We start from the raw sequence: 11386 nt of genomic DNA on the forward strand, positions 1-11386 counted from the left end.
ATGGAATATGCATATTTCACAGTTGTGCCTGAGAACTTTATGAAAACTGTACTAGTGCAAAAAAAAGCCCAACTTTGTAAAAAAAAGTAGAAATTAAACCTATCCCTTGACAATTGTGTTTTATGGAACCCCCAAATTAGCCTTTGTCCCTTGGGAACTTGCCTTAAGGGAAGTCCCAGACTGACCTTGGAATTGATAGCTATAATGTACCCTTTTGTTTTAGAAGTTTCCCTCCTTGTATCTAGGCCTCTCCCAGGTAGATTAGCCCTAGGCTGGAATCTTCCTGCCTTTGTCTCCATTGTAAGCCAAACAATTGTCCTTCCTCTGTTCTGTATTTCCCCAAAGTGTATATAAGCCCCAAGTTCTTTATCTCATTGGAAAATCCCCTTTAGAGGTTCTTTTCCCCAGAAACATTGTTCCCAGAGTCCCAAGCTGGGCTCTGGGTGGTATCTGGCACTTGACTCTGTGTAGGGGCAATTAGAGCAGTATTTTCCTTGTCCTGCTTAAAGACTTGTTCTTTATAACTGCTTTGGTGGTTCTATGTTTTTTGAAGTTTGACATATTTGGAGGCCTCAGCAAGATTCGAATGCTATATTATAAAAATCCTGGATACCATATTTTATTTTATTTTATTTTTTAAATCCTTGTTTTCTCTCTTTTAATCAATACAATGTATTGGTTCCAAAGCAGAAGAGTGGTGAGGGCTAGGCAATGGGGATAAGTGACCTTGGCTAGCCAAGGTCACACAGCTAGGAAGGGTATGAGGCTAAATTTGAACTCAGGACTTCCTCTCTCCAGGCCTGGATCTCTATCCCCTGAACTACTTAGATGCCCCCATGGATATCATATTTTAAGAAATTGCAAATCAAGACTGTTAGAAGCAGGGGAAAAATATGAAAATAGGAAGAATCCACTGGTCATCTCCTGAAAGAAATACCTGAAAACTCCAAGGAATATCAAAGCCCAAATTCATAGTTTCCAGGTCAAAGAAGAAATTCTAAGCAACAGCCAAAAAGCTTAAGCACCAAGAGCCACAAAAAGGTTCACACAAGATTTGGTAGCTGCCAATATATAAGAAAAAAAACCTTGTGATCTGATGTTTCAAAAGGCAAAAGATAAAGGCTTACAACCAAAATGACCTATCCAGCAAATCTATGTATAATCTTAAGTGGAAAAATGTATTTTTAACAAAACAGAAGAGTTCAAGGCGTTCCTGATATTTGGAACTGACTCATTGTTTAGAAATGGAAATTAAGAAGCCAAATATATATATATATATATATATATATAGGCATATACAATTGTTTAGTTGAAAGAACATATGTGGGGAGAAATTAGCTTTCATATTAATGGAGGGATAAGAATCAAATGATTCTTAGAATTCTAATATTGTTAAAGTTCATAAAGGCAAATATGACAGAGAGTCTATGAGTGTTATTGTTGTTTTCCTATTTTGACAATCTCAGGAGAAGACCAAAAACGAGGACCAGGAGACCATATGGGGGGAAAGGAGGAGAAAAGGGAGGAAATTCACTATTATATGATAGAGGTACAAAATATGAAGAGTATTTAATCGTAGAGAAAGAATGTAAAGGGATATAGGCATTCATGAACCTTGCTCTCAACTGAATCAGATAAAGGGAAATTGAACACAGACTCTATGTGTGTATACATGGATATATATGTATATATATATATATATACATAGACATCCACACATGCATATAGTTCATGGGAGATATGTTTCTCTTTACATATTCTTTTCTTTTTAAAAACCTTCACCTTCAACCTTAGAATCACTACTGTGTGTTGGGCCCAAGGCAGAAGAGTGTAAGGATCGGGCAATGAGGGTTAAGTGACTTGCCCAGGGTCACCCACCTAGGAAGTGACTGAGACTAGATTTGAACCCAGGATACCTGTCTCTATCTATCAATCCACTGAGCTACCCAGCTACATTCTTCATGTGTGCATTTGTTTTTGTTATTCAGTAGTTCAGGTGTGTGTCCAACTCACTGTGACCCCATGGACCAATGCAATACACCAGACACTTCTGTCCTCTGCCATCTCTTGAAGTCTGTCCAAACTCATGTTTGTTGTTTCCATGATGCTTCCATAATATTTAGAGATAGAGAGTTTGTAATTGTGTTCAGTTTTCCTTTATTTAATTCATATGAGAATAAAATTCATTGTATACCTCTTTCCCTTTATACCTTTGTATGTGTATATATATGTGTGTGTGTATGTATATATACATATACATATGTGTATATAGGAAGCTAGCTGGTACAGTGGATAGAGTGCTGGGTCCAGAGTTAGGAAGATTTGAATTCAAATCCAGCCTCAGATACTTATTAGCTATGTGACTGTGAGCAAGTCATTTAACCCTGTTTGCTTCAGTTTCCTCATCTATAAAGTGGCCTGGAAAAGGAAATAGCAAATCACTCCAGAATCTTTACCAAGAAAACCTCCAATGGGGTCTGACAGAGTCAGATATGGCTGAAAATTATTAAGCAACAACAACACATTTGTTATGTGTATGTAAATAGATATTATATATACAGATATATGTGCATATATTCACATAGATAATGGTATAGAAATAAGTTATACTTGAGTGGTACAATCGAACATAACGGACTTCTCTACTAGCAGCAATGCAATGATCCAGAGCAAGGCTGAGGGACTTATGAGAAAGAAAACTAGCCACATTCAGAGGAAGAACTGTGGGAGGAGAAACACAGAAGAAAAACAACTGCTTGAACACATGGGCTGATGGGGATATTATTGGGGATTGTTGTCCTCACAACAGGATGTAGACACTAAAAGATAACTCTAGTCCAACTATCAATAATATGGAATTAGGTCTTAATGATACATGTAAAACCCAGTGGAATTCTGCGTCAGCTAAGAGGGGTTAGGAAGGTTTGGGGAGAGGGAAAGAACATGAAATATGTAACTAGGAGAAAATATTCAAATTTTAAAAATAAAATAAACAAAAAAACAAAAAAAAATAAGTTATACTTGAAAGGGAAACAGGAAGGAACAAAAAGATAGTGGGAGGAGAGGATTTAAGAGGGAAGGCAAGATAGGTAAGAGAATAATCATAAACAAAATGAATTCAAATGTCAAAGAGAGGAAAGAAAATGAAAGAAATTAAAAGGAAAAGAAGAAAGAGTAAAAACATGGGATCAGAGGCAGGGTGTGGGGAAAAGTCACAAGAGAATGGAAATAGACCATTTTATGGTTAGTTATGGAAACCTTTCTCCCTCTTATCACCTTATAAAAAGTGGGGTAACAGCAAAGAGCAGGAAAAGTACAACAGAAAAAGGATGTAGGGATATACAAAATTAACAACCATAATCATGAACGTGAGTGACATGAATTAACCCATAAAATATTAGAGAGAGCAGAATGGATTAGAAAAGAGAACCCAATAATAGGTTATTGACAAGAAATATGCTTGAAACCCCAAGATTTATAAAGAGTTAAAATGAGGAGTTGGAGTAAAATCTAATATATTTTAACCAAACTAGAAGACAAAGATAATCTGTTTATCTGTTATAACTTAAGGCTATGAAATGAAAAATTCTGAGACATAATTTAAAGAGATAAGAAGGTAAATTGCATTATACTTAGGTAGAGCAAAGATGGAGGCCTAGCTGGAAGAAATATAGCCAAACTCTGCTCCACAGATTCCCAAACAAATCTAGAAAGTGTGCCAGGTGGAGTCTGATGGAGAAATCCAAGGAAAAATTCATAGTGAGTCATTTTCCTAGCCCAGGTGGGCATAGGGAGGCAAAGAGGTCTGTGGGCCAAGGGTAAGGAGCTGAGATGAAGTCTTGGCAATACCAGACATGTAAATCATTTTAATTCATGGAGAGGCTGTGCATCAGAACAAGAAGTCTCAAATCTAGCACAGTGAGATCTAAACTTGTGGCAAGAATATTTAAGGTACAAACCAAGAAGTAATGTCAACAAAACATCTACAAGTAAAACTAAAAACAAAAACAAAAGTTGAACACGAATTCAACTAAATTCCTGGTTGAGATGAAACAAAAGTTTGTTTTTTTTTGAAAACTGGAAAGAGTTAAAAAAGTTAAAGAAAGAACTAGGACAGTAATTAACAGGTTTGTACAAGTGGTATAAAGTCTTTACAAGCAATAAACTCCCTGAAAGCTAGAATGATTCAGACAGAAGATAATGTTTACAAAAGATTTAAAAAAAAAATAGATAAAAAGGCAAAGTATCTCATAGCAAAAACAACTGACCTAGAAAACAGAGGAGAAAATTTAAGAATCATAAGATTAGGAAGCAACTAGGTAGCACAGTGGATAGAGGATCAGACCTGGAGTCCAGAGGACTTGGGTTCAAGTCTGACCTCAGACACTTACTAGCTATACGACTCTGGCAAGTCACATAACCCTCTTGTCTACTCCTCTACCACTCTTCTGCCTTGGAGCCAATATATATAGTATAGATTCTAAGATAGAAGAAAACAAATAAACAAAAGATTGACTACCTTGACTATCCTATTTCAAGGAATCATAACAGAAAATTGTCCAGACTTCTTTACTAGAGGTAAAAGTAGAAATAGAAAAAAATTCACCTTCTGGAAAAAAAAAATGAAACTTCTAGGACCATTATAGCCCAAATCTAGAGCATCCAGGTTAAAAACAAAACAAAACAAAATACTACATGCAGCCACAAAGACAGAATTCAGGTACTCAAGAGCCACAGTCATAATCACACACTATTTAACAGCTATCACTATAAAGGAGCAGAGAGCTTGGAATATTATATTACAGAAGGCAAAGGATATAGGCCTGCAACCAAGAATGACTTACCCAGCAAAACTGAGTGTAATCCCATAGGAGGAAAATTTTTATTTTTAGTGAAAGAGAGGACCTATAAGCATTCCAGATAAAAAGACTAGAGCTGAGTAGAAACTGTAAAGAGCAAACACAGTAGTCAAGAGAAACAAAAAAGTAAACATAAGCAACAATAAAGGCCTAAATAAGAACAAACTGTTTACTTTCTAATAGGGAAAATGATATATTTGTCACTTCAGAACTCTATTATCATCAGAGATAACAGAGGGAGTCTAATTAGCCAGAAGGTCTGGGAGTGGTTCTGTCATATTTTGATGATCTTAAAAGAAGAGTGAAAAGGAAGGGGAAGAAGAATATAGTGGGGAGTTGGAAAAGGAGAGGAAGAATGGGGAAAATCTCTCACATAAAAGAGAATGTTTGTGTGCAAGTGTAAGCCTATACAAACAAAGAGAAAAAGGAAGAGGAAACAGCTAGCTGACACTTGAACCTCTCTTTCATATGAACTAGTTAAAAGAGGGAAGAATATACACACAGTTGAGTACAGAAATACATTTCACTTGACAGGGAAATAGAAGGGAAAGGGGAGAACAGAGAAGAGGTTGGGAGAGGTGTAGAATAAGGGAACCATTAGTCCTAATCAAAACAAACTCTAAGCATGTACAAAAATATTTGTAGCAGCTCTTTTTGTGGTTGAATAGAATTAAAACCGGAGGGGTTCCCACAGTTTAGTGAATGGTAGAACTAGTTGCAGTTTTAAAATATGATGGAATACTATTATGTTTTAAGTAACAAGGAAGGGAAAGGTTTCAGAGAAACCTAGTTAAGACTTATGAACTGATGTAGAATGAACAGAATAAGTTATATGAGGAAAACCAACTTTGAAAGATAGGAAATTTGATCAACGCAAGGACCAACCATGATTCTGGAAGCCTCATGATGAAATATGGTGATAAACTAAGTGCAGATTGAGATGAATTTGTTTGGACATAGCCATTGTGAGAATTTATTTTGCTTAACTATACATGCTTATGAAAGGAGTTTTGTTTTTCCTTCTTTTCTGAATTGGGGGAAGGCAGGTTAGGGAAAAAGAAAATGGATTTTTGTTGATTAAAATGTTTAATCATAACAATTATACTATACTTAAAGCACTATAAATAATGAATCAATCCCAATATTTAGTATATATGTACCAATTAGCATAGCATTTAAACAATTAAGGGAAAATTTAATTTAAGTGGAGAAATAAACTAAAGCTCTAATGGGGGGGTGGGGGGAATCTCACTGTACCTCTTCCAGATCTTGATAAATCTAATCTAAAAATAAAAAATTTAAGGATATGAACAGAGCTCTAAATTAGGGATAATAGATTGCTGATGATTACTGAATGGAAATAGAAAGGAACTTATATATCTCTAAGTTGTACATAGCACCTTTACAAAAATTTACATGTATTTATAAGCATTGTAAACTAAACTACATAATTTAAAAAATAAAATTTCACCAAAAAAATGAGAATAATGAATCAACATACCTAACACAACTAAAGCAATTCTGGGGTGAAAGGTCACATATCTCTAATGTTTCATCAATATGAGAGAGACAGAGAAAGAGAGAGAAATCAGCAAATTGGAAACAGAACAAAAAACTTAAATAACAACAAATCAAAACTCTCAACTAAGTAACAACATTGAAATTCTGAAAATTAAGGAAGTCTGATAAAATCGAAAGGAAAAAACACTTAATTGACAAATAAAACTAGGAACTCTTTAAAAAAACTAACAAAATAAAAAGCTGATCTGATTTAAAAGCAAGAGGAAAACCTAAATGTTCATATAAAAAATGGAAAAGGAGAAATCATAACAACTGAAAAGGAACTAAAGGAAATCATAAATTATTTTGTACAATTATATGCTAATGAAACTGGTATTGTTATGAGGTAACATCCAGGTGTTGTGGGGTACAGTGGTGAACCCTTGGGTTCAGGAAGGATATCGTTTGCAAGAATGCAAGACTCTGAACCTTAGTTTAAAAGTAAAAAGAAAGATTTATTAGTAAGATAGGATTAGTATCCCAAAGGAAATGGATAAATACTTTAAGAAATACTCAAATTAACAAAATAATAGATGCATTAAATAACCTAATATCTGATAAAGAAATCGAACAAGTCAGAAAAGAACTCATCAAGAGAAAAAGACTTCGGGAGCAGATAGATCTACAAGTGAATTCTATTAAACATTCAAAGAATTATAAATTCTAACATTACATAAATTGATTTCAATTATAGAAAAAGGAGGCAGTTTCCTGATCTCTTTCTATGATACAAAAATTCTATATGCTCTATAAGAAAGAGGTTTTTTCTGGAGAGTTCTGGAGAAAGATGCTGGAAGATAAGGAAAGAAGAGGCAGATTTCAGGGGTTTATGGCACATTCTCCATCTTGAAACCATGTACCTAGATGGCTAAACCCAAGCTTGCCCTTCCCCCAGCTTTTTCTTTCAGAGAAGTAGGATGTGCGGCTAGATTGCAGCTGGAGTGGGTGTTGTTATGCAGTAGATACTGAGTTAAGAGAAAGACTGAGGCCTTTGGCCATTGGCCAAGGACGATGGGGTGCTGCTGTGCTGAACAGCTCAAGTCTGGTGAGAATGCCCCTCAGAGACATCCATCCTCCTTCTACAGCTCTGTTAATTGACCCCCCACCCCTCTCTATTAATGCAGGAAACCCCTTGCAGTCAGAGGGACTGGCTGTTTTTAGATCTGTATATTGATTTTCTTCCCCTTAATTTCCTGTTCCTTCTTGCTACTATTTATTATAATCACCATATAAGAAAACCATATTCAGTAACCCCTAACCCTTGTTACTTTGCAGTGTTAGAGGTAAGAAAAAGTATTGGTATAGAAAGAAGTTCTAGATGCCTACCATTACTCCTCCAGGGGAGAGGAAAAAGATGGCTAAATAATGGACTCCCCTCCTCTCTTCAATCCCCCATGATGCTGCCTCCTAAAATTTCCCTTAGCAAATCTGAGGAGATAAGCAGGAGAAATAAAAATCGGGAAAAGAATAGGGATACTTTGAAAGTCAAAGACATTTCTGAGTTAAGAGAAAGGCTGAGGCTAATACCAATAGATAAGATATTTTGACAGAGATAGGAGTGTCTCACACCCAGCAATGCACTTCTGTGTTCCCTCCCTCAGTATTTCCCCCATTTCTTATTATATATTATATAGCTACTCATACACTATCTATAAATTTATATATATTTATACTCATACACTTATATGTAATATACATACATATATGTAACACACACACACACACACATATATATATATATATATGCACACATAAACAGCAATATACCCAGAATAAATACAAAGTGGATTTGGGAAGGAGAGCCCTAGAAGTTGGGAGAATCAAATCTTGTCAGAAAGAAGACACCTGAGGCAGGAAGGACCAATTAAACTATTGCAATAACCTTTGTGTGTCATGATGAGGGCCTGAATGAAGATGGTGATTTTGTGAGAGAATAGATTAAAGAAATGTGGCAGAGGCAGAAACAGCAAGATTTGGCAATTTATTATGTAGGGTCAGGGAGAGTGAGGAGTCAAGGAGGATGCTAATGTCACATAATCTCTATCCCCAAACCCATTGGTATGGAACTCTCTACTTATTGGTGGAGACGAAGGCCCTTCCCTGGGTGAGAGGCAGGACAGAGTTGGTAAGAGTCATGAGCTCAAGGTGGGCAGCTGAGTAGTTCAGTGGATTGAGAGTCAGGCCTAGAGATGAGAGTTCAAATCTGGTCTCAGACACTTCCCAGCGGTGTGACCCTGGACAAGTCACTTGATCCCCATTGCCCACCCTTACCACTCTTCCACCTATAAACCAATACACAGAAGTTAAGGGTTTAAAAAAAAAAAAGAATCATAAGCTTTAGAACCCTTTTGGGGACTCTCCAAACAAGAGTCTTCTTGAAGAACCCATTTGGCTCACAGTTTTGAAAGAGAAGATGGAAGAAGCCAATACCACCTTCAGTGCTGAAGGAAAAGACTCTAGGAAAACATGAAAGGGGCTGGCAGGCTCCATCTCCTGCTCTCTACTCTAGAGCCTTTGGGGGGGGGGGTTCCCTTTGGATGAAATCCAGGACCCTCTCTCTTGGTTGAGTTGAGCTGCCTCATACCCAGTGAGAGAGCTGATTCACTCTGTTTTGTCTGGTAGATGTTCTCCCATGTATACCTTTTCTGATTTCTGTTTTGGATAAGTGGGTTTCTTTGTGATTATTGATTTTTGTTCATTGTGAAACTGTATTAAGTGGGAAAGAGGTCAAGCCTGGGTTATAGAATTGGAGCCATCCTATCTTTCCCAAAATGCTCCAAAGTTACCTCAAGCCTGACCATATCCCTTTGACAAACAATATGTAAAGGAGTAGGCAGATATACTTCTAGCCTGGTACCCCTTCTCTTTGAGGAGAGCAGAGGGGTGGCCCAGGGCCCCAACTTTCTGCTTCTCCTCCTGGCAGGAATGAAAGTCTCCTTTGAAGAAGGGGAGGGGGAAAAGAGACTAGATATGTCTTTTCTGCCAAGGTGAGCCTCACTACACCAGTGAGACCCACCATCCTTTTTCCTTACAGTTATAAACTTTGAAAGGATGCTTTTGACAAAAACATGAAAGTTGGAATAGGGTGGGTTTGATGGGAAAGATGAATTGTTTTGGTCATGTTAAATATGACATGTCAGTGGGAGATCTAGTTTGAAACATCAAATATACAGTGGGTAATATGGTACTAGAGTTCAAGGGAGAGATTGGGGCTGGATATATAGATTTCTGAGATATCCACATAAAACCCATGGGGGCTAATGAGGTGAGAGAAGGAAAAGAAAGAAGAGAAGACCCAGGGTAGAGGCTTGGGGAACATCCACAGATAAGGGACAGGATATAGATGATATTCCAGCAAACAAGACTTAGAAAGAACAGTCCAAAAGATAGGAGGAGAATCAGAAGAAAATAGTGTTGCAAAAAGAGAAAGGAAAGAATATGTAGGAGGAGAGAAGAGTGTGACCTGGTTTCAGATCTCAGTTCAGCATTTCTTAACTTTGGGCAAGTCACTTCCTTTCTCTAAGGCTTTAGTTTCTGCTTCTATAAAATGAAGGGTTGGAAGATATCAGATTAGGGGCATCCACCCAGCTCAGTTTTCCCAACATTTCTCTCAAAATGGCTTTGAAGAGGTGTACAAGGAAGAGCTTTTTCTTTGGAGAAAAATTGGTGGTGGGGGGGAGCAAAAAGAGAAGGAATATATACACATTCAGTTGTCTATAGAAATGTAACTTACCTAATAGATAAACAGGAAGGGAAGAGAATAAAAGATATTGGTAGGGGACAGGGTGGGTGGGAAGGATCATAGAAAGAGGAACAGGTTAAACGAAGCAATGATCAGAAGTAAAACAGACTTTTGAGGAGGGACAAGATAAAAAGAGAGAGAGAAGGATAAATAGAAGAAAATGGGATGGAGAGAAATGTGTAGCAATCATAACTGAGAATGTAAAAGGGATGAGCTCACCTATAAAATAGAAGCAGATAGAATGAATTAGAAACTAGAATCCAACAAAATGTTGTATGCAATAGACACTCAAAACAGAAGGGCATACACAGAGTTAAAAAAAAGGGTTAGAGCAGTTGAAGTATTATACTTCAGCTGAAGTAAAAAAAGCAGGAGGAACAATTGTGATGTCAAAGCAAAAGCAAAAAAAAAAAAAAACACAAAAAACTAGACTTCATTAAAAGAGACAATCAGGAAAACTACATTTTCCTGAAAGCTATCACAAACAATAAAGTAATATAAGAAAATTTATAGCAAGTTTCTCTATAAAGCCCTCATTTCTTAAATATATGTATAGAACTGAATCAAATTCATAAAAATAAGTCATTCCCCAATTGATAGTAAAGATATAAACAGGCAGTTTTTAGAAATAGAAATCAAAGCTATCTATAGTTATATTTTTAAAAATGCTCTTACATCATAATTGATTAGAGAAAGGCAAATTAAAATAACTCTGAGGTACCACCTCATATCTGTCTGAAATGATAAATGCTGGATAGGGAGAGGAAAAAATAGACTATTTTCTTTTTTGTATTACTTTCATTTATTTTTCCCATTTTTCTTCAGTCTGTCTTATTTGATTTTTTAATTCCTTTTTGAGTTCTTCCAGAGCTTGCAACCATTTCCCCCTTTTTTTTTGAAGTTTTACATGTGGTTGCTTGGATCTCATCATCTCCTCTTGTTTCTGTTCTTCGCATAGAAATTTTCAAGGGTTAAATGTTTCTTTTGCTGTTTGCTCATCTTCCTAGTCTTTTTTTGCCTGTGAACTGGGAACTCCTAAAGTTGCTTGTGGATTTTTTCTTCTCTGCAGATTTTTTTTTTTTAACCCTTGTACTTCGGTGTATTGTCTCATAGGTGGAAGAGTGGTAAGGGTGGGCAATGGGGGTCAAGTGACTTGCCCAGGGTCACACAGCTGGGAAGTGTCTGAGGCCGGATTTGAACCTAGGACCTCCTGTCTCTAGGCCTG

The sequence above is a fragment of the Gracilinanus agilis genome, chromosome 4 (assembly GCF_016433145.1).
Source record: "Gracilinanus agilis isolate LMUSP501 chromosome 4, AgileGrace, whole genome shotgun sequence".
NCBI classification, from domain to species: Eukaryota; Metazoa; Chordata; class Mammalia; order Didelphimorphia; family Didelphidae; genus Gracilinanus; species Gracilinanus agilis.